The 25,267-nt window shown below is 37.0% G+C and overlaps 1 pseudogene; it reads right to left on the bottom strand.

Moving 5' to 3' along the window:
* Nucleotides 1-15,320: 15,320 nt before the first annotated feature.
* On the bottom strand, nucleotides 15,321-17,089 carry LOC109078439 (annotated as a pseudogene).
* Between the last annotated feature and the right edge of the window lie 8,178 nt (nucleotides 17,090-25,267).

Here is a 25,267-nt window from a genome sequence, read left to right as displayed (position 1 = left end):
ATCTCATAAAATTCTCTGCTGACCATCATCCACGAGGAAATTGTATATACCTGCAAGAAAGTGACTTAATAGCTGCCAACACTGCTGGCATAGTTCTGCTAAATGTTGGCTGTGAAATCCCCAGATCTGCCACCTATCTCCACTGAATGGTCGAGGTTGAGCACCATCACAGGCTGGGAATGGCATGTGAACGCTGGGTTTCTTTCCTTAACTGAGGTTCCAGATCGTGGCACGGTTGTACAAGGGAAGTGTCTTGGGAGGCAGAAGCAGCTTAGATGCCGCTCATCACTCTCCATAAAAAGATTCCTGCGGTCCAGAAAAAAGAAAACATTCTCGTGTTTAGGGGCGCATAAAGGTCCTCTAACAGGCCAGAACTGCTATTGCTGATGTTTGATGACAGTCAAAACATGTTGTTTAAATAGGTGACAGAATTTGCATATACCCTATCACCTTGCAAATAGGTAAACTTACCCATTGCTTATAATTATATTGATTATTAGCAGTTAAAATGTTTTTACTTTTAATGCGTGCATTTTGGTAGTAGTAAATTATCTCAGAAGTTTGCTAAAAATGTCCCCACCAGAAGTAAGCTTTTACTGGCTTTGGTGCCGCTGCTTTGCAATTTAAACCATTTAAATGATCATATAAATAAGGCGCATTTAATAAAAAAATAATAGAAATAGAATAGAAATTGAATACCGCATTTTGTTATACTAAGCGAAAGAAAAAAAAACAATCACTCTGTTACATCATCTGATTCTGTATCAGTTATATCAGCGGAGTGCAGCGTACCACAGGACCTATGCCTTATATTAAAACTTTAGCATTACGAGCTCAGACCTGGCGTGGGATTTGCGATATTAGTAACCGCATCATGCTCCATGATGATAAATTCCAAGTTTTGTGACGAAACGACCGCAGGCCCAATTTTCTGTTATGCGTTTGTTTTTAGTAAATGAGGTCCAATGTGATTTTACCGGCAAAGGGATGCGACAGCAACAGTGCATTCCTCTGCTTGGGCAAAGTGTAGCCGTGGACAACTACCTCTGCGCGCATTAAATCAGCAGCATGCCAGGAAAAAAAAACACAAGGAAACCTTCACAACAAATCCCCTGAAAGCCAGTCTCATAAGCGAAAACAGAAGCCCGGGCGCCAATGCTGCAGAGAATCATTTATTTTTATTTTTTTACAAGACAAAATATTCAACATTTTACAAAAACATGCAAGAGTGTACAAACCATTGATTTGTTAATCAGAAACTGTATATTGTGTGAAAAATATTACACTGTATGAAAAATATTTAAAAAAATATTTTATTAGCAATGTTCTCCAAACTGGTGCAGTAGTCCTTAGTCTCCTGAAGAAAATGAATGAAATTCGGCCTGGATCCTGACCATTTCTTCTTATGTAGCCTTAAAAGTACAGAAAAATAAAAGCATTTCAAATAAAATGAAATTACATTATACCACTTTCCTGGAGCCAATACCTTTATATCAAATTATTAATTTTTTTATTAAAAACAACTTTTATAATGAGGAAATTTTTCACAATAGATAAATTACCATTTGAATTTAAAAGTTGTCTAACATACACAAATTTTCATACCAACTTTAATAAAACAGAGATTTATTTTTATATTGAATACATCTATCATTCCAAATAACATTTAAACACTAGCATCCAGGCAAATAAAACTGGTTTGTGAAATGTAGCTAATTTCACAGGTAGTTAATCAATTTTAAAATCACATCTCTACAGAAGATCTATGCCACCCATCATGTCAAACACGTGTTTTGAAAATGTATTCCACATGCTATCCTTTACTTTCATGAAGTTAATTAACTAATTAACCTTAAATGTATTGTTTAAAGTTTCAAATCTAAAGAACAGATAATCCTCCTTTGCCCTTTGGTTTAAAAAAAATATCCTTTCCCAAATAGTGATGTCTATTCCTCCATACAAATTAAATAACATTTTGTCTAATTCTTTGTACACATAATATTATCTAAAGCTAATGACACATAGACATATCTTAATATCCCCTCGGCTTTGGATAGTACCCTAACATTCAGGGATAACTCTCTTTGGAGCCAGATATTAAATCTCGTTTTAGTTTTGTTCATTATAGGCTTGAAATTGAGCACTCTGCGTTCATTCTCCACTTTATGTATGATAACTCCTCAATAGGTAACTGTATGTTTAACAGGAATACCATGAAAATCTGTTAAATTACAGTATACATTTATTTATATTCATTTTAAGACCTGATACTGAGGAAAAGTCTTTAATACAATTAACCATTAATATTTCTGAATAATTTTTAAGAAAAATAGTAGTACCGTCAGCCAGTTGAGATAATTTAAATACTCTTCCAAATGCTCTTATACCTTCAAAGTAGTAGAGCTTTTTCAGAGTGAGTAGAAAGGTCTCTCTTGTCACAAGTTACTATAACTGTGATCTTCATTGCCTACCCATGTGATGGTCCACTGAACAAGCATGGAAAACATTGTTTAAACTCTTTCCAATAAAGATCTGTAAAGCTTATTTGAATTGTGCAAAATATCTTTAAAATACAAACGGTGTTGGGTGCTCAGGAAAACCCGAGGCTACAGTAGGCCATGCCTCGTAAATGGCGACGGATTTCAAGCAACTAAACGACGTTTACTTACATGTGTGAAGTAGATTGACGATGGCAAAGAAATTAATATACAAGCAAATTAAAGTGCTATTAATGTCTCTTACCTGCATCATGATCCAGGCCACCAGTTTCAGACCGGAAGGCGAACCATATATGGTTTAGAGCAGATCTGTCCTAGAGTCACACCACCTGCATGTAATACAAGCTATTTTCACATGGATTTTGATTGGATTTATATGTACAACCTCTAACAACAATACCTGAAATGCTAAACGTTTATTCATATTAATTTTGATCAATGTCGTTAACGAACGTAATATAGATTTTGATAAGGTTTGTATGTGAAACATTTAATAACAATACCTGAAATGCTAAAAATACATAATCTGATTATTTATATTAATTTTGATCAATTAACAAAAGTAGCTCGTAGCATAGTGGATTCAGTTTTGGGCAAAAAAGCCCTTTGTTGCCCGAGATAATATTTTGGATTTCATGTTCATTTTTTAACATAAATCCTCAGGTAAAATGGAAACTTTTATTGTACTCTCTAGCCATATTAAATACTTTACACAGCAAAACAAAACATGTTCCTCCAGATTTCAGGTGACCAGGGCTGTAACAACCGGAATTGAAAACGAATATAGATAGCTTTCGATTCAGATAACGGCATAAATTAATGGCAGCCAGCAAAACAGAGGCCGTGACATATGGACGCTAGGCCAAGACGCCTCTTGACGCCACTTCTTTAAAAAGCCTAGGGATTTCTGGACAGACTACTATAGCAGAACTCTTGAAGACCTGCAGCGCTGGATATTTGAAGTCTTGGGTAACCGAAGACCGCCGGCAGGTTGCATCTGCTGTGTACCGGGTCAGAGATGGCTTATAAAATAGGAAGGCTTTATAAATAGATTAAGCTTCGCCAGCTGGGCTTCAGTCCAAGCATGCGGCTCCGGATCATCTTTAGTCTACTCCTCCAACTGATTTTTTGATTTTAGAAAGTACCAAAAGCTGTACCACGAAGGCAGAGTTTAGGGGGAGCCAAGCGTGAGTTACATCTGGAGCAATCAAAAGGCACTTTCCGGTAGATACCAGGCCCGAACTATTTTTAATGACACCGATGAGCGCCGCAACAAGCTCTTTTTTGGGGAAAAGGGGGAAAAAAAAGAGGCTGGATCAGAGACCTGTTGTGGACCTTAGCGGAGATACAAATCCAGCTAACGGTGGAAGTAGGTTTTGTTGCTCCTTTGGGTAACATCACAAACCGGGAAAAAGCGCTCTTGATAACTATCAGCATTTTTACCATTTTATTGAGTTTTTAAAGGCGTCGACGCACATTTGTTCTGCTCTCACTGATCATTTGGTTCCCATACAAAAAATATGCAGAAAAAAAAAGAAATAATACTGCATACTCTTTCACGGAAATCAGCCTGGTAATCTCGCATAGGTTTGGAAGGAAAGGAGGCTGACTTTTCTTACATTGGGTATGTTTTTGCTCTCCCTTTTCCTTTCATATATGTACTATATATATATATATATAATATATATATATATGACGTGTATACCTTGCTGTATATATACTAGCATATATATATAATAATATGTATATTTTTAATGAATATGTTACTTTATAAATATGTAACAAATGTAGAGCTTATATAAAAAAAAGTGTTCATGGCTCAAATTTGCTTTTAAAGAGATCCCTCAGTGCAGCAGCGTTCCAGCGGTGAAGACAATACTCAAATGTCATGTGCCTGACATGATAAAGCAGTTTTTAAGTGTTTTATATGTAATGCTGCATAATGTACTTTTATCAGAGGCTGGTTGATGTTGTAATAAATTTGTGTGCTACTCATTATGATCGAGTTAATCAATGATTCGGTGCGTACGAAATCGATAATTGTTTGTTGATAAATTTATTTGTGACAATGATGTCATTCCTGATGGGATCCAGGATACACTACGATTTTCCATCAGCAAGAACAAAGAAATTGTAATCAAAAAGAGATGGGAACAGGCTCTGCTGCTCATGACTTCCCCCACGACTTGGCGGAAGTGCATTAGGCTATATGGTTGCAGAGGGAGTCGGACTCCCAATTGAGAGGGATTTTGGCCGAGTTCAGTCTCGGGGCGGCAGGGAGTGTGGGTGGGGGGAGCGGCATGTACAGTTCTCTCTCCACCTTCAGCCACCGCGACTTACAGGTGCCCATGAGCAAGGCACCCGCACCCGAACTGGCTGCCGAGTAGCGAAAGCATAAAAAATAACTGCCGCTGCTCCGGGGGTGTGTTCCACAGTGTGTGTGTGTTCCACTTCTCTGTGTGTGTGTACTGGATGGCGGTTCATCACAGAGCACAAATTCTGAGTATAGGTCTATGCCATACTTGGCAGAATGTCATCGTCACTCCCGTCACTCCCACTCACTTAAATTTCATGAACAAAATCTGTTAGCGAATAAGATCAAGAAGTTGTGTTTGGAGCAGCCTTTAGAAGTACAAGGGCAGCAATTTCCTTCAGCAACCATTTAACTCTAATTAACTCCAAGTGTATTTGTTTTATTTATTTTACCCGCATACTCAAATCAATACGGAATTTTATTTGGGGACAATGCATGGTTTTGTTACTTGATGTATTTTCAGGTTACTTATATTACAGTAAAGAAGCTCACAACAGATTTAGCCAATATATAAAGTTCAGATGAAGAACCGGTATTTGCTTTTTCTGTTACGGTTGTGTTTTCCAGCCTAAATAAATTTGGTGAAAATCCACACAAAGGTAGATAACTAAACCACAGAAATCTTATTACCATAATTCATAACTATTGATTCGCTGAGGTATTTCATTATTTTACAAAAGCGCCAATGTTTTTGTTGTTATAGTGAGGTGTACTACGGAAATAGCAATAGAGCGCGTACAGATTCAGAAAGATATATTCCTCTTATCTGTATGCCCAGGCTGGTAATGATTATTCATTTACACAAAAAATTAGGTGAAAGCGCACGGCACTTGCTTATCCATCGCTCTGCGGTGAGCTGCTGTTCAGCTTCCACACGCCACGGTGTCACTTACGGCACACGATTTTTCCTGGGACTGGCTGCGATGGATGAGCAGGCAGCCGCCAAGTTGCTACACTTTCACTTACGCTAATTTCAGATGATGGAAGTCATGTTACGACAGGGTTTTAAAGGGTCTTAAAGAGTCTTAAAGTGTACAGAAAGTCTTAATTATGATTTCAAAGTCTTAAATTTGGGGACTGAAAGGTCAAATTATTGATACTTCAGTTGAATGTGAAGATTCCAGAAGCCGAGAAGGAGATAGCGATTATGGTTTCATTAAATAAACATGGAGTGCTGCATCAAAGGGATCGCGGTGCTGCTGGCACATGTTCTGCATTACTTAGCAGGGGAAGCAGTTGAAAGTAATGTTTATTTCACCAAAGGCTCCTGCCAGCTGGCAGAGAACAAATGAACATTTTCAATGGCTATTTGTTTTTGTTTTGAGTTCAGACCGATGTGAAAATCCACCCATGTTTTTACCCTGCAAAAACACACACAGAGCTTTAGAAGTGTGAACTAGTCCGTTAGTGAGAGACAATGTATTATAGAAATCTAAGCGATATGCTGGGGCAGAGTAATATGTAATGGTCTGGGACTCAATATATAACAATGTCTGTGATTTTATGTTGCTGGTGTATGTCGAAAAAGCAAGCATAAAACACTGCACGCCACAGAGTGCACACATGCCATTGTTTGGTGATGAAGTCTGAAGGTAGAGTTGGAGACTAGTGCTTGTCGCGTGATCATTTGAAGTCGTTCTTTCACTGCATGAATCAGTCTATTAAAATAGCAATTTAGAGGTATCCACATAATTTATGATGTGAGGCGAGAAAATTTATACATTTATATCATTTCATATAGTCAATATCACGAAGTGCGCGTTTCTTTCTCCAAAAGCATGATTACAAATGTGATACTGATCTTATACAACAGTGAACAGAAACAAAATTTAATATTAAAGAGACTACGTTTTTGGGCAGCACCATATTTCCTGTTTTTGCTCTATTTCTCCAAAAAAATCATCTCAAACACAGCCACTGAGCGCTCTTTTGCATCTCTGAGCAGCAGACACGACTTTCATTCCTGAATGATTGTTCCTCGTTTAAATGATTAGTTTTAAAATATAATGAATCACTTTATTATGAAGTGACTTGCTGCCACCTACTGGCGGTTTTAATTTTCTTTTATTCCAGGTACCTTTTCATTTTTTTTTTTTGAATTCCCAACAAGTGGTTTTTAAATGTTTTATGTTTTGAAATATCAAAACATTATTTATACATTTGTAACTGCACAGGTTAAAGAAATCATTTTAATGTCCCTCAAGCGGCTAGATTAAATGTGTATATGGATCTAAATGGCACTTCACAAGGTGCAGCTTCTGATTATCCTCTGCATTTGCACAAGAGAATTTTTTTGATACTAGTTTAATTTGCGCCCGGTAACAGCCAGTACAGAATTTATTTGACTCTCAAAAGATGGTGCACACTTTTTAAGAAAAATGGCTTAAAGGTAAAAAATGCTGCCCAAAGGCTTTTTGGAGATTGCTAATTTCTATTACTGCTGTGAACTACCTGACCACACAGAATATAGAGAATATAAAAAAATTCAGGGAGTCAGCTGTATACCGTTAGTCCAGCAGATGCCAGCACAGTAACACGCCAGCAAAATGTTGTACAATTCTCGTTAATCCCAGAATATTATAGATATATAATTTTTTGTCAATGCTAAACACACCCAAATTTGTGTCGCGATATATGTATCAATATAATTGCACACATTTTTTTATCACACACATAAAAAAAAATGGTAGAAGTAATTTCTTGTGTATTGTGTTCTGTTCTTCTTTAGAGGTATTCACTCTAAGCTCAGGTTCCTGCACCTGATTGTCCTTCATCACCAGATGATGCACAGTTTACCGCGGTACCTCTGGTAGTATGGTTCAAAATACTGGCGGTGTATCACTGTATTAAGTATTATTTGTATGTGGCTTGTAGGGGAGAGTGTTAAAGCGTTAGAACAATGTTGCAAATAAACAATATAGTGTCTTTTTGTCTTCTCTTGTCGTCTTTCTCTGAGGTGCCCTTTAAGCGCGCAAAAAAACCTGTGTAGAATTTGCCTCTTATATAGTACCATATGGTGTTGTGTTTTTTTTTTTCAAATAAAGCACCAGATTCAGTTCATTTCATTTTTAATTTTGCAATGGTCTGTTCTTTTTTGTGAATACAATGAATGATCTAAATACAACGTTTGACTGCAACAAATCTCTCTCTTGAAAAAAGAACGCAATTCACATAGTGAAATATGGATTTACTTTTGGTTTTTCCGTAAATACCGTGAGGGTTTTCCCAGTCTCATCAGGCAAAAGAGTCACATGCACTCACGCATCAGAAACTTTCAGAATGGCTCATTTTAACAATTTTACCTCTTTTGGGTGTTCGTTCAAAACTTATTGTATATGTTTTTTTGAAGAAACAAGCTGATTTTTAACATTTACAAATGAATAAAAGCAGAGCTATGAACGACTGCCACCTACATTGATGCTTTGTAGTTTCCTATTTTAAAGGTAGTCCATAAAATACGTTTTTTCTAGCATTTCATATATTTGTATTTGGCATTTATATTTAAAAACTTCTCATATATAAAATAAATACTCAATATTTATGCAGCTGTAATTGCAGCTTTCTCTAAACAATTTGCAGTTCTAAAATGTATTTTGCTTACACTGATTTCTACTTGATTAATTAAAAAACATTTTTTTTTTGTTTCTTTATTTTACTAATGAACAGTACTCACATACAACATAAATGTAAAAACTTTCTGTATTCTATTGTATTTAAAAAAAAAAATATGAAATGTATGCATTGAATATATAATTTATTTTTATATTCAAAATGTAAAAAATAAGTTTATGCATTTTTACAAACAAACAGAATTAAGTAATACTTCTATAGTTTTTTTTTTTTTTTTTTTTTCAGAATCAGAACCATGCTGCCCAAACTGGTGCCCAAAGCCACAGAGTTAACGCTGCCGCTGGCAAGTAGCAGCCCACCATCGACAGCTTCTTTGAGAAATCCAAGAAATTCAGTTCTTAATGCAGTGTTAATACTTAGTACACTGAGAAGAGTTTCAATTTGCATGACTTCATTACTGTACAGATGGAGTACATGCATGACACATGTCTTTGAATTTTTCACAAAGAGCTTCTCAGTTATTAATTCTCATTAAAATATATATATTCTGAGTGACCATGGTCTGTTTTCATTTGTATCTTAGTATTTCTGACATTTTGCTTCATTTTGTAGATCTGAATTTTGAATTTATACAATATGTAGTATATGGTATCAATGATACTACTTGGTATCGTGGATACTTGAGCTGGTATAGTATCGTAATATTTGTTTATGGTTTTAACCCTAGATCTTATACACATAGGCCTTCTTTAACACACACACAGATACTGCAGATTAATCCTTAGCCTTTTATGAGTTTTCCCATGACACATGATGGACTGTCTTAATATCTCTTATAACCGCATGAATAAAGTGATATTGGATCTGTTTATGCCATTGTGTGAAATACATATGCAACCTCCCCGGTAGTGTTTCTGTAGATAGTTTCTGGAATTCTGTGTCAAAGTCAAGGATCAGTTAATGACTCATGTAAAAACAAAACACATTACAAAAATGATCATTTTTAATATTCTCTCATGTCAAGTTGCAAGCTTCAAAAAGTTAACATCCATAGTTAGTTTGATTGTATATTATAAATTTTGAGTTATTGCAGTGTTATGGATGTGGCACCGGCACCTCTGGGTCACAGCTGAAAACATGATCTTCCTGCCAGGGTGCCGGAGCTGAAGCTGGTGCAGGTCCTCCTTCATGACATTGACCAGCTGGACACCGCTGATCTCCCCCATGTCATTGCCGTCACAGTGGATGATGAGGATATCTGGTGCCGCTCTTCCTCACAAGGAGTGGAAGAAATAGTTGAGGGGAGCTTTAGAACGGAGTCCACCCCAGCCAAACCAACAGACACGGATGCCTGGCAGACTGAGCAGCTCTCTGGGCACTGCGTCTCACATAGCTGTCACCAGTGATCCACACTGTGTCTATGGAAGAAAAATAAGTGAGTTTAATAAATGCTAAAGGTAATGAAGAATAAGAAGTTAACTATGAAAGGTAGCTCAGTTTTTTTTATATTAACAATGCTGTCACATGTGGGAGAAAATAGAACAAGGGAGCGACACCTCAAAATATAGATGACAGTCTAATTTTTTTGTTGTCCTTTCAAGACAGACAATGTAATTAGCTGTGAAATGTCAAGTAGCCAAGACTAGAACTTACAGTTTAAGCTGTGTGCATAGACTGTATGTGAAGCAGGCATGGTGGATGCATCTCGTGCCTCAACAGGAATCGATCACTGAAAGAAATAAAAAAATATATAAAAGTGCATTTCCTTCTCTACGTGCTGACATGTTGGTTACATGACAAAGGGGTGACATCCGCATTAATGAGATGCCTACCGCGGTTTAATCGATTTAGAGAGGGGCATTAGGACACTGTTTTTCTAATAGTAGAAGCAAGAATGGGCAGTTCTTATAACGGGACATCCCATACTAATATGCACACCTCAACAACCATTATTAACTGCAAGCGTGGTTGGAGATATGGACATTATTACACTTTAGAGGGGATAAGATCCCATTTCTAATAAAGTAAGAAAAAAAACATGGTCGGTGTCTTATAAGGGACCATCCCAAACTATAAGCACCCTCATATCCAACCATTTTACTGCTGCATTTTTAGAAGAATGGACAATTATCACACTTTATAGGAGTATAAGCTCCCATTTCTAATAAGGAAAAAACCAATGGTAGTTGGGGATGTTACTGTGGTGGAAATGGAATTTTATGTCCAGAACTACCTTTTTTCCTGTCCCCCCCCTTTTTTTAAGAGCTTTTTCCATCATGGGAGACAGAGGACCTAAAACAGGGTATTTACGTATGGGAATGACATGTGCAACGTTTTCACAACTTTTCATTTCTCATTGGCATGGCCAAAATTATCATGTTTTTGTAATACTTTTTCGCATCTGGAGATGGAGACATAGAAAACAAGTGGTTTGAAGCAGAAGAACTGCCAAATTTCACAACCTTTTCACTTTAACCCCTACTGGTTTAAAAGGGACCTGCATGTCCAAAAAAATAACTTCTTGTTGTAATATGTTCTAATTTCAGCAAAACAGAACAACATATTCACAACCTCTCTTTTTCTCCATTTCTTACCTGTGTGCATAGATAATTGGATGTTCAAACTAATGTTGGTCATTTCTTTTTATTCATCAATTTTCACACCTTTCATTGCCACTTCATTTAGTTCATAAAATGTCCTGTTCAAAATTTCCCAGTTGTTTTGAATTGTTTCCAGAGCCCATTCAAATAAATTTCGATCTAGTCATGGATCAACTCTGTTTTATGCAAACAGAAGGATGAACGAATGAGCATCCTGATTAAATGTTATATATTGTTTACAAAAACGAAAGCAATTTTTTTGTCTCCATGTCACAAACATTCAGTGCATAAAATAAAATGGTATAAATAAGTAAAGTGTGCCTAAGTGTAGTCTTCTTTTTGTTAATTTGACACTGGAAGGAAACCACCTTTTCAAACATTGCTGCACTGAATCTGGTTGGGGGGGAGAAGTGATAATTGACCTTTTTATACTGTTTTATACATATTGCAAAGAATAATACATTGAAATGAACAGACAGGCTTTCCTACATTTTTAACAATTTGCTCCGATTACAAAAGGAATAAACCACCCCTTACAATCCAATCTAAATTTTAGTCGGATCTGGCCAATTCAATCCGATTGACGTGTTTACATGTGACTTTTTTATTCTGATTGTGCTTCTAGTCCTATTACGATCGGATTAGTAGGGTCCATGTAATAAACCACACTGATGTTTCCATGAATAGTATTGTACTGTACAGTATTAACTAATGTGATTATTTATTTGAAACTATGGATATTGTTGTTGTTTATCAATAAACAATGTTTTATATGTATTTGTTTTAGTTTTTCAGTTAAAGTTTAAAAATGTAAATAGGAGGAAAAATAAACTTGTGGTGGGTGGATGTTGGGGTGTAGATATTAAGGAACTGAAATTAGGGAAATGGTGCCTCGAGGCACCCAAGGTGGTTCCTGGCCATTCTTAATAAAAGGGTTCCTCCAGGAACCATTAAAAGTTCCTCAGAGATCCACCCCTTTTCATTATCGCGGTGCCTAGAGGCTCTCACAGAGGGTTCCCGCGAGGTGTGGCAAAGTGAAGAACCCCAAAAGGAGCCTCCAGGAACTTTTAGGTTTTACAGTGTACCATCACAGGAGTGTAAGTCACACCATATTTAATCGATCACCGGGTCATATGGTTTACATCGATGACCCCATACCATCACTAATGCATAGTGGTAATCAGTACCATGGGATGGGGAACCGCTGACAGTGACAGTAATACAAAATAAGAAAATACTAAATCAAAAATAAAAAATAACTAAACAAACAAAAAGCCCACTTGGATGCTAGATAATGGACGTAATGGAGACTCCAAAAGCAGCAGTGTGGTTCTCCAACCAATAAAGAATAGTAAAATGAGCTGTATGGAATTACTGCTACTGCCTAACCTATTCCAAACACACACACACACACACAATGCGCTAAAAATACACACACAAAATTACAACTGCAAGCAATTTTACCTACCAGTTAATATGATGGTGAAATGCTCATGACAGCAGATCTAAGGATCAAACAACAACCTCTTTAAAGGCTAAAGCGACAACAGCTGGTGCTGGCGCACCTGGGCTACACACTTATACTGCGGAGCCACAATCAATGGGAGCCATGAAGGCACACCACACTGAAACACATTGCAAAATCCAAATTTCCCTCAGCTTCCCATACATCATGAACTTACCTGAGAGCAAACAGCACACCACACACAGTATCTCACAGCAGCCTAACACCACACTAAAGTAAAGATTGCACAAATCACTAAATAACACTCCAACCAGACAGCTAAGCTACAAACGGAAGGGGCGGGCTTTTAACCATGACGCACTCTAGAAGACTTAAAAGTCAGAAAGATAGGACATCCTATTGAATTTCATGGTTTTCTGTATTAGGGCATCAAAGATATTATCTGTTACTTGGCAGGTCTTAAATTTGAGAAAAGAAACCTCAGATGTACAACACATGACATATTGCACCGTGTCACTGTTTATTTAATAAAAATAAAGCCAAGATGGAAAAGCCATTTTATTTTCCTAAATTTAAGACCTGCCAAGGACCAGATTTATGTATTTATTATTATTATTATTATGTCCTGATACAAAAAAAAACCATGGAATCTTTAATAAGGTAACCTAAACCTCTTTCACATGACTGTATAGGCGTATACCCCTACATGTTTTTGTTTTACAGTGAATGAATGCAAGTGAAGATGGAAGCTGTTGAGAGATGCTTTTGTCAGAAAAAAAACAAGAAGCAAAAAAAATAAACCTTGCCCATTTCTGTTGCCAGCACATGCAGCCTAGACGTTAGTATGTCACTGTCGCGGACCTCATATTTGACCTTGCTATTCTGGTTTGCTTATTTATTTTATGGACAGTTAGAACAAAATATTGTTTCAGTGAACATGATTATATTTATAACTTGTGTGTAATCTACAACAATACTTGTGTATTGGTGCAAAATACTATTAATGGCAATATATTGGGTAATTTGTAGTTCCACACTTGCAGAGTGAGCTGGAACCTCTGCACAGTACTGTGTGGCTGAGGGAGGACGTGGAGCCAGAGTTGTCTGAAGAAGACACAGTTCAGTGACAAGATGAAGTAATAATCACCAATGTTACTCCCCTGCGTTCGGTTCATGGAGTGATCCCCCAAAGTCTGCATCTCATCCTCTTTTTTATAAGCTGTGGCTATTCCTTCAAGACAACAACAAAAAAATAAAAGACAAACAAAAAGTTATCTTAAATTAAATATTAATAAAACAAGCTTCTTGACAAGTCTTCCTCTTAACTGTATTTGGAAATACACCCAAACTCCATCAGTGACATGAAATTAAGAGAAAAAACCTTGGGAGAAACCAGGATCAGTCACTCAGTTCTCCTCTGGCCAGATGAAACCAGCATGGCATGTTTTAATTCCAGGCTGCAACACAATCAGATTGAGCAGAGGACTCGTCTGGTTTGTCGTGGTCTTGTGCCGATTCACAATTCAGAGGTTGTCTCTAGGTGCTGATCTGGATCTGGTGGCTACGGTCACTCTGAATAAGAATGAAAGAGACTAATATTAGCGTAGATGCCATTTTTCTTACGATGTAGCGAGTACATCGGGTGTTATGGCAAGTGAAATCAGTTTGCAACTTTATGAAAATTGTAGTGTCATTTGTGAGATAAATCTGAATTTTTCCTTAGCCTAAAGAACCAAGACACGCCAACATCACGAGTCCTTTCCGATATCTGGATGCCTTTGGCCTTGTTCATACTGTCAGTCCAAACCTGATTATTTGTGTATCTGGTTGGAATCTGATTTCTACTCACTGTGTAAAAAACTAAAAAACAAACAAACAAAAAACAGCTTAGTTATTTTCTGCCATGGAATATTATCTTAGTCAACTTCAAATGTGAAGTTACTTAGGGACAACATTGAAATTTGACTGCCTTCCTTGAATGTCATATGATTTATGACTTCTGTGAGTCTCAATTGTGGACTATCCCTTGGGCTAGGTGTATTAATGAAACAGACACAATACATTACACGTGTAAGCAGAGTTTATTGAATAATCTTAGTTGCTTAAGTTTCAATGCTCAGACCAGCATTATTGAATAATTTTTGTTGTTTAGGTTTCAATAGCAATGGAAAATTACTGCTTCACAACATGTTCCTGTGACGTTAAAAACCTTGAACTGAGACTTTCTCTTATCTCTTACTCTTTAAGACAAATATTCTTTAAAACATCACAATCATAAGATTATACAACAAAGGAAAAATAACAAAATAAAATAATACAATATAAATGACTAATAAATGAATGAATTAATAAAATTTGTATATAAATGTCTGAAATGATTATTATAAATGATTAAATTGAGTAATTAAATGATAAATGATTATAAATGAATGACTGAATATAAAAGAAAGAAAGTAAAACACAACCCAAATATATGGTTGTTCTCTTGTAGCAACACACACAGGTTGCTATGAAGAATTCTTGGATCCTTCAACAGAGAGTCTTTATTTTTTGTTTGAATTATTGTATTTTTTTGTTTCTAGGTTAGTAAGTGCTCCAAGTACAATCACAATCAGCTTTGCAAAGTAATGCTTTAGTATTTATTGTAATAAAAATTGTATACCTACTGACAATTTAAGGCTCTTAGTGGTTCCTAGAACCAGACTAAAGTCTAGGGGTGATCGAGCATTCACTGTAGCTGTAGACTTTGGAATAGTCTTCTTACAGAAATCAGAACTGCCCCTACACTATCCAATTTTAAATCTAGGTTAAAAACATTTTTGATTTGGCTTATTATTCATTATTTGCATTTGCTTTGCCTTGTATTTTGAAGCTTTTTTTTTGTGACATTGTCTTTGTTTTAATTCTGTTAATGGTTACTTATTTTGTACAGCACATTGGTAAATGGTAGTTGTGTTTACTTTAAAAAAGAAATTGAAATTAAATTCATTTAGTCACAGTTTTTGCAACAGTATTCCCAGTTGGCTTCATCATCAGTATAGCACCACAGGTAATCATAGCCATGGTATCCACATGGGTGTCTAGACCAGCATTTCTTGTCATTCACAGCTGACAAGCAGTCATCAGAAGTACAGCACATATCATTATTGCCGCTTTCTGTGTAGCACCATTTATAATCTGAACCATATGTGGAACAGGCATAGTTGCTGCGGCAGTACTCCCCATTTTTAGCTCTAGTTCCGGACAGTGGAGGGCTGCAGTAGTCCCAGCTGTCGGAAAAGATACCATAACCGGTCCAGCACCAGTAGTAGTCCTCACCGTGTTTGGTACAGTGGTCATCATACATGCAGCTAGACCCTCCAACTGTGATGTCTGAGTACCACATACTTCTGACGACCCTTTTCTGCGTGCGAGACATGTTCTGCACATCTGTGGCCATCTCGTCTACTTGGTTTGGATTTATTAATTTGTCAAACACACCCTGAATCTCATTTAATTTTTTACTGTCATCAAAACAATCACCAACAAAAATCTTAATCGACTGATGAGTTTTTAACAGCTCACTATAGAGACTGCTGAGCTTATCATTCAGGTCTGAGACTCTCATCAGGCGTATGCCACCTTCCGGCTGGTTTTTGCCAATGTAGCCGAAGGAAAAAGAGTTTGTGTCATTGAGGTGGTGTTTATAACAGACGGCTGTCCAGACGTGAGAGGGCACAGTCACTCTTTCTGGGTCTTCAGAGGTTCCATTGTGTGGTATTTGTACATCGTCATCAGGTACTGTACCTGTGACAATGTAGACTTTTTGAAGAACCAACATGACTGTCAAGCTTGCTTCTTAAGAAACTCCTCAGTGCACTCTCCCAGTTCTTCCAGTGGATACGGTCGAAAGACTCGTCTATAGGTGCAGCGTTGGTCAGTGTGAACGTTGCGATACGACCTTCGTCACATTGGAAGCTGTTGGGGTTCAGGAGTCCATGATCATATCCAGAGTCGCTGTAGTCGCTGCTGATGGCTTGATATTTTTTAATAATGTTTTCATCAGAGTCCCTCTCACGGACCATATGATCAGTTCGGGATTCAGGTTGGGAAATCTACAGAAGAAATATGTGAGATGGTTAGTTTGATATATAGTTTTTTTTTTACCACTTTTTTTCCTTATTTTTTCTTAAGGAATGCAGAATGTAAATTGCTAATTAAAGTCTTTTGTTAGAAAGTGAGTGAAGCACATGTTTACCTGTGGCTCGATGTGCCAGGTTTCTGTCCTTCCAGCAGTGCTTGTGCATTTAGGGTCAAATATGTAGGCACTGTAGAGAGGGATCCTGCGATGAACTGAGTACAGAGTAGCGTAATAGTAGTGATCATAACAAAAGCCTCTATAAATTTTCTTGGCATTCTGATCCATTCTTTCTGGTTCAGTGTCTTTGTAGAAGAACCCTTTACAGTCATCAAAGCTTTCGACCACTTTTGCCTGAGCACTGAATGCTCTCAGCACAATACAGGTGAACAAACCAAGAACAAACATGGTGTGAAGCTGCTCTTGTGTTATAGAGCAGAGACGCCAGAAGCTGCTGCCTTAAGTACAGTCAGAGTCAGCAATGTTCTTGTAGAAGCACAGCTTCTTATATCCACTGTTGGAGTCCGTGATGATTTTGAATGTGACTGAAATGAAAGAAGTAGAAGTGATGAGGAATATGATGGGAACTTTGCCTCATCATTTTTTAGGGACTAATTTTAGAACGGTCACATGTACCGAAAAAAATTAGAGGACCTTCAAATGCTGCTTTGTAGCATAAATGCAGTGTTTGCGATTTCCACTTCAATTTTCTGATACATTTTGTTCCACTTCTGTATCTGGAGCGAGAAGCAGGTTTTTTTTTGAAAGTCAGAGTATGTGTGTTTTCTCTCGCTTCTGGTTATCGAGTTGCATTCATTCGTGAGCAAAAAGTTGAAAGGTAACCCTTGACAGGAGGTCATTAGAGATTTGCGTTGAAAAATCTGGCCTCTGCTCCGCTCTGCCTGATAACTCTGAATTGAGTATTTTGAGGGAATTTATGGACTAAGTATCATGCGAGAAGCACTGTTCACATTCGGATGGCAAGCCGGGGTTACAAGCAAAGTCCCTTTAGACAAGAATGTCATCAGCGACCATCTGTCAAACGGCCTCAGGATTATAATAAGTGGCAACTACTAGCTCTTATGATGGGGAAACGCAACATCTAATAAGTAATCTCCAAATCTGTAGGCATGCCAGGCCCAGAGGTTACTATGCGCATGCATCTTGATAGCATTGGAGGGAAGGAAAAGATGTGATAGAAAAAAGTGTACAAGCAATAGGTATAAGAACCCAAAGATCACTGTGGCTGAGCTCCAGAGATGCAGTCAGGAGATGGGAGAAAGTTGTTCTTTAGAGTTTCAATGATTTAACTAAATCATTGAAACTCTAAAGAATGGACGGATTAATAAAATGTCCTCACATTTAAACTTAAGTTCTCTCATTATAATTAACAAAATGCACACGATGTAAAAAAGAGCTTCATTAATTGACAACTTCAGTGATTTTAAAGGGAGCCTTCTTTACTTGCTTTCATATAATTTAAATAAAGTTAAAATGATTTTAAAGGGCATTTAAATGCAGGTGTGTAAAATGGCTGTGAGGAACGGTGTGTTCTCATGTTACTGGGTTGAGATTCTGTCTGCACTCACAGCAGCCCTACTCTTTTTATTCATTATTTTCTCGCAGCCCATATTATTAGTCTTTAGAGTCTTAATTATTGTCCAACTTCCCTGAAAACCCCTTTTGGCCTATAATCTAACAATCTACAATTTAACAAAATATACAGATTAGATACATTCAAAATTAAAAAAAAAAAAAAAAATATATATATATATAGTTATTTTATCACACTTTCTGATGTTTAACAAAATGCTTAAAAAATTACACGCATGCGCAGTATCATCAGTCACCAGTTTTCAAATCGACGCTTTCCGCAGAAACGTTCTCGGGTTCAGTGTAAATTGCAATCAAACCCATGCAACCGCTCCTGACTCGAACGAACCGGGCCCATAGTGGGCGCAGTATCAGCTTCACACTGGCTCGCTCGCGTTCATCTTCAGTTCTCACAGCAGTTCAGTCAGTGTACCGTTTGAGTAAATGAATTACCCGGATATTATTGGTTTATTTTGACTCAGAGGGAGGCCAGCCACGTTAAAAGTTAACAGCTTAAGTAATTTGTGGATTAATGCTTATTGGAGAGATCGCCAACGTTTCAAATCCATTCAGTTCGATGCAGGAACTGGTTCAACCGGTTCACTAAGAAGAACGGTTAAATCGAACGATTCGTTCGCGAATCGGACATCACTAGTCACTAGACATTAAGAAATCATGTTCATTTCAAATACTTATATCACTGACGACAGTAGTCCGGCCAGGATATTGTCATTTAAAAAGTGGACTTGGCCCTCAACTGATGTTGATGTTGTCATTTTGTGTTTTTTGGCCTGGCGCCTCCCTCCACCTATCTACCAATCCGCGAAGTCAGTAGTGTTTGGGATCCGTGTTTGCCAGCTTTGCTGTAACCTACCCCTAACTCCAGTCGGATAAAAAATGTCTAATGTTACTAAATCAAAAAGACCTGCGTTATAATTTCCAGAAATTCATTAGTGACAAAGTCCGAAATAAAACCAGAATTTGTATTGGAATGCTTTTGAAAGATGGAGAGCGGCTGAAAACAGAGAAGAATTTGAACACAGAGGCGCCAACGTTGCTAATTTTCTCCTGGACAGGTAAGATTCATCTATGCTTGTCAATGGACATTTCATATATTCATGACAGTCGAACAAAGTTATGCATGTTTGTGCAAAGTAACATAACGTTAGCTGACATGGACGTCTGATTATACTGTCACATACGAGCATAAATCTTTATGATTATATTTAACTAATGACAATTAGTACATTTTTTTAAATATATAATAATAATTACTTATCAAAATATCTCTCATGAAGCATAAACATAATTAACAGAAAAAAAAAACTTACTGTGTCGATCTGTTCGTCACTTGCTATTGGAAGCTCATTGGAAGCAGCCTCACGTTTCTGCTGAATCCTGCAGCTCATCTGGCGACCTCAGTCAGGGGGGTGGGGGGGGAGGGGATACACCGCTCTACAGTATTTTTATAGTGATTGCAGTACCAGTTTAGGCCACAATCCTACATACGGCTCCTTTAATCATTCTTTTTGTGAAAATCATTGTTATTTGTGAACGTAGGCGTTTGAGGCAGGCTTTAAGACCAAGCGGAATCCTCCGTCAGCTGCTCCCCAGCTAAGAAAAAAAGGTCCCCAGGATGTCCCCTAAATGGCCTCTGCGAATGTCCCCCAGACGTCAGTGTGTAGGGCCCCCTTGACATCGAAAGCCGGACATTCCGCGAAGGCATCTCGGACATTCCAAGGGGCGTTCACAGGCTGTGTGCAGCAGCCATTCCGGGACGTTTAGGGACTCTTGGCTTTAAGTCCTCTGAATGTCATTTTATTTTACTTTTAGGCTAATCAAAGGCAACAGACTCCCTGTATGAAGCAAAATACGTTTATTTTAATTTAACAATTGTAAAGTTGCAGTGCTCTTTTCGTGCGCGCGTGTGTGTGTGTGTTGGTGGATGGGTGTGTGCCCGCGTGTCTCTGGTTGTCAGCTGTAGTTAGTCCGATGGCAATTCTTCACATTGTCTTCTAACCTAAAACAACAAAATTAACACATTCAGTAGTGTTATGATTTTATATGTCTAGGACTAAAAGATTTGTAAAGACTGTTGACAGTTTGGATTTAGACCAAGCGGTCCGAAATTTAGCGGACATATGCCTTTTTGCCGCATATAGGCATGTCATTGTGTATTTAAGTTCAATATCTGTCAATATTATTTACATTTAATCATTTCAGCTTTACATGCTAACGTTAGCTAAAGTCAGCAGCCATATGGGACAACTTCAGCAAATATTTAAAAAGGTAAACTTTTCATAAAATGTAAGCATTAGGAGATGAACAGTAGTTACGGTAGCTACAATGTCTAATAACATTAAAAAGTATAAATACCTTTTCGACCAACCGAAAGTGAAAACTCAAGGCCGTGTCTGAGGGAATCACCGGGATGACCATTAACTGTCACTCATGCAGCTGGCGTTGCACCATGGATACTTACTGCATGCCTAAAAGTGATGTCATTCGGTCATGTGCTCGTTTGATCGACACTTGCTTGGATCCTATCTTCCAATGTGGCTGTTACTTTATTTTTATTTTATTTATTTTTTTTTGAGCTGCATGTAGTATAGAGGTCTTAAATGCAATAACTAAAATAATAAATTTCCTAAATAACTTTTTTCTTGTGTGACTTACCAACAGTTTAATACACGTAAATGGAAAGAATTTATTTATTTGTCTTACCTGTGTTATTTTCCACTTTCTTTTCTTCATGTTTTCCGTGGCTGCATTCATCACTCTATAACATTATTGTAGAGCTCCTGGGATGCAACCTTGTGCCTCTTCATTCATGGGGAATGCATAAATATAATTGTAGCCTATATGTTCAGTTATATTATTGAAGGGGTATCATGATTTTGATGTTTTAAATGCTGAAAACAGACTGCTGATTTGGAGAGATTTTTTTAATGAGAAGTTACTCCTATTTTCTCTTTCCAGAAATGAAAATTATTAATTTAACATTAACTTCATTTTACAATGTATTCAAATATATTCTACTATAGTAAAAAATAATAATAATATTAATCTCTTTTTACTTTGTAATCTTTTTTAGATTAAATATAGATTTAAAATCATAAGATATAGTTTAATAGCTATGATACTGTTTTTGAAATCAAATCTTTGCATAGCTATGACAGGAAACACTGGCATCGAACAATGCCTTGGGGGGGGGGGAAACAGTTAATATTAAAATAAATAAATAAATAAAAATCATATACATAAACCAAAATAGGAAATAAAACAGTTATGGAATAAGCATGTCATATTCTGTGTCTTCAACTCCTGAAACATTGAGGTCTCATTTTAAATATATATGTGTGAAAATACTCAAATGTAACTCCCTTTGTAATCATTAACATTTTCATAAGTAACTAATTTAATTACACTTTTTTTTCCTAATGCTTCTTAACAGATTACAGTTACATTTATTCTACAATTGGATTACATCAATTTGGTTACACTGTAACTAGTTACTCCCCAACACTGCTCAGGTCTGATGATAAAGGATAAAGGACTGGATTTTTCAAGTGTTGTAATGGAAATGGTAGATAAAGAGGATGGACACAGGGACATCGCATAAAAGAAGCTATCTGGGATGAATGTCCTCGAGCGATCCGCCAGAGGCGCGTCAAAGAGGACCAAATACGGACGTCCTCAGAGCGATCCATCAGCAAAGCGTTACAAAGCGGACCAAAATGGGACATCCTCGAAAGCGTCCGTAAGCCGAGCGATCAAAAGAGAAGGACCAAATGTGGATGTAAGTGGAGCGTTCTCAAAAATGTCCACCAGCCTAACTACGATACACAACGGGCCAAATCCATTATGGCAAGCCAAAGTATTCATAGCGCCTGCTCGGGCATCTGGGTACTTTACTGGCCGATCAAAAGCGATGCGATTTAAGAGCAAAAAGCGTCCTTGATCGCCTTGATTTGCCATAAAACGCCACATTCTTAGTGTCTCGGCTTTGGGATTGCAAGCGCGTGTATCAGCAGCGGGTCCTCGGCTGATGTAGTTTGCTGTAAAAACAAAGCGTTCTTGATGCGCGCTGGAGTCACCGAAAGCCGCGGTTTTTGGCGTGTGTTTATCATAAAAAGAAACATCGTCCAATGCATTACCGTTTTAGGTCGGACAAAGCGCATGTTTTACGAGCGATGTAAACAGGTAAACCAAACTGGTGGGTGCAAAAGCGATCTTTTAAGTATCCAAACAGGCAAAAGGAATGTGCGCTCCGTAGTGTTTTTCAAATATGTCGGCGTGTGCTCACTTAATGGGGACGGGAGTCTGTAATGCTTTGTCCACTGCCACAGTATATGGGGTATTACGGTAAGGCATGCAACCGCATGCATATTATTTTTTCCTTGGTCAAAATGTCGAGGGGCTGTTATGTCGTTTAAATAACCACATTTTAATTTTATGTGGTTAAGCTTCATTAAAGAAATGGGTCTGATACACTCTCTATTATAGATCATTGGTGTGGTACAGTTTACATGAATGTAAGCTGTTGTTCATTTTAGCTGCTATCTAACGTTACCTCTGTAGCACCATGTAACACCTAGATGACCACCATGGCCACGGCATCATAACTCGTGGGAATGTGATATTATGTCGTGGCCATAGGGATCATTTTGTCGGAAATAGCGACATCACTGTATGTCATGGCCTCCAGATGTTATGTTGAGGGAAAGATATCCATTTCTCGTGGCCACGACTTCTTATGTTGAGGGAATGACATATTTTTCTCGTGGAGTTGGATTCATTAATGTTTTATTTTGAATTAAGAAATTATTATATTATTTATTATAGAAATTATTATATTAACCATAGGCCTTAGCTTCTGGCGGGCTGTATCACGATCGTCGGCATTTAAATGAAGTTTAATCCTTGAATAAATGTTCCGCCAAATGCATAAATATAAAATAGGCCTACAAAAAAAATAATAGTTTTGCTGTTAAATCGCACGCTTTTGACGTGTCAGTGTGCAATCAGACGCCCGAGCGGGCGTTTATGAACTCTTTGGCTTGCCATAAATCCGGACGTCCTCCGTACGTCAGCCAGCGAATGTTACACAGCGGACCAAATCCAGACGTCCTCCGAACGTCCGTGCGCGAACGTTATAAAAGCTGAGGATGTCTGGAGACCTAAATGGGCCGTTCCGGGCGTCTGGGGGCGTCCCTGTTTGCTGGAGTCCGCATCTAGCCAGCGAAACCACGACTCGCGCTAACTACACCCAGATTCACTGTCTGCGGTTTGATCAGTTTGAAGCGAATACTTATCTATCATGAGCCCAACATTTAGCAAGGCAGGAAAACATTCACCTGAAGGAAGACGTATTTCATTGTAAGTTCATGCTGTAAAAAAAAAAAAAAAGCCTAGTGTAGGCTATTCTTAAACTTGGAGCTCATTATATTGAAGTACAAATCCAAACACCAGAAGCAACATACACTCTCAGTGTTCTTTGATTTAAAAGTATGCATTTTATTTATTCACAGGCTACATGTTTGAAATAATAAACTGTAAGTGCCATTGTTTTTAAAAAAATGCTTTATTGGCTAATGTTTCATAGACCTTCAGTTGTTATGCTTTAAAATCCCATGCCATTTGTAATTTTACAGTATTTTCACCTCCTAAATCACTAACATTTTAAAGACACAATTCTATAATGGTCAAATTTACTCAGGCCGATGGCATTTTTTTAATGACATTATTTACTGTATTTATTTTTTTTTATTTTTTTTAGAATAATTGTAGCCTACATAAATGGGTGAAGCAAAACAAATATGATAACTTTTTAACTGCAGGCAGATATAGGCCTATATTATTTAACATTACAAATATTTGGATCGTCCCTTATTCTCTTAAAGAATAAACACGTATTTTCTACAAGAATAAACATTATAACATATTATTAATTCATAGAAATAATTTAAGCAATTAAAACCTTTTTTTTTTTGAAAACTCGAATCTCAATACTATTAAACTGACTTTAAAATCTCAAGGAGTTTATAAGATGAAACGGTAAAATGTCACAGTGCATGTTAAATAGCCTAAATGAACTTGTATCTTAATATATATTATCCGAAGACCTTGAGTGCATGTTAGCATAAAATTAACAATATAATTAGATTTTTTTTTTTTTTAAATGAACAATTCCTGTATAAAATGGGACAGCAACCTTTATATCAAACATTTTGAAATCGTCCACAGCTGAGTAACATGGGAGGCAGGTTTTGCGCCGGAGCGCACAAAGTGAATGTGCTGCACAAAGTCATTTTTAGATGCAAAAAAAAAAAAACCTGGATAAAAACATACATGCCACTTGTAAATAGTTAACAACATAGCCTAGATTAGGCCCAGACTCTGTTCCTAAGTATATAATGTAAATTTGTTTACCCACAGTAACACATTTTAACCGATTAATTACCTATTTTCGGTTGCTGCATGTTTTTCTTTTTTTTTTTTTTTTTTTTTTTTTACTTACGTTTGTGAGAGGAAAAAAATATATAAGTCATGTATAAGTCGCATTTTATTACATTCAGAAATAATAACGGCAGGCCTAATAATATTATAATGTACCAACAGGATATTTTTAGTTCCCCTCACTTTTATAAGTCGCATTTTATTACATTCAGAAATAATAAAGGCAGGCCTAATAATTCTAATGGATAAATATAATTGCAGTATATAATAATATAGGCTTAGCTTTAAACAACAAAAAAAAAAAAATTAAAGCGAAACATAAGGTAAGGTTGGACTTACCTCTCTCAATCAGGAGAAATCCAAATGTTTCCATATTCATGATGTTCCCCATTTGAAGCTTAACTATTATTCATTAGGTAAAATAGGCTTTGTAGTTCAAGCCTGTTTCAGTATCAACGGGTAAAAAAAATCATAATTCATTTAAAAAAAAAATATTTTTAATGAGCCGAAAAGAATACACGTCACACTTCTGTTTATCAATTAGCACTGGCTACCAATAGCTGCTCGCATAAAATTCAAGGCATTGATGTTTGCATACAAAACCACCATTGGCTCTGCACCCCTTTACCTAAATTCATTACTTCAGACTTA

Source organism: Cyprinus carpio, chromosome A3 (genome assembly GCF_018340385.1).
Source record: "Cyprinus carpio isolate SPL01 chromosome A3, ASM1834038v1, whole genome shotgun sequence".
In the NCBI taxonomy this organism is placed as follows: domain Eukaryota; kingdom Metazoa; phylum Chordata; class Actinopteri; order Cypriniformes; family Cyprinidae; genus Cyprinus; species Cyprinus carpio.
The sequence above is the reverse complement of the archived record's forward strand: the minus strand, read 5'-3'. Positions and strand labels throughout refer to the sequence as shown.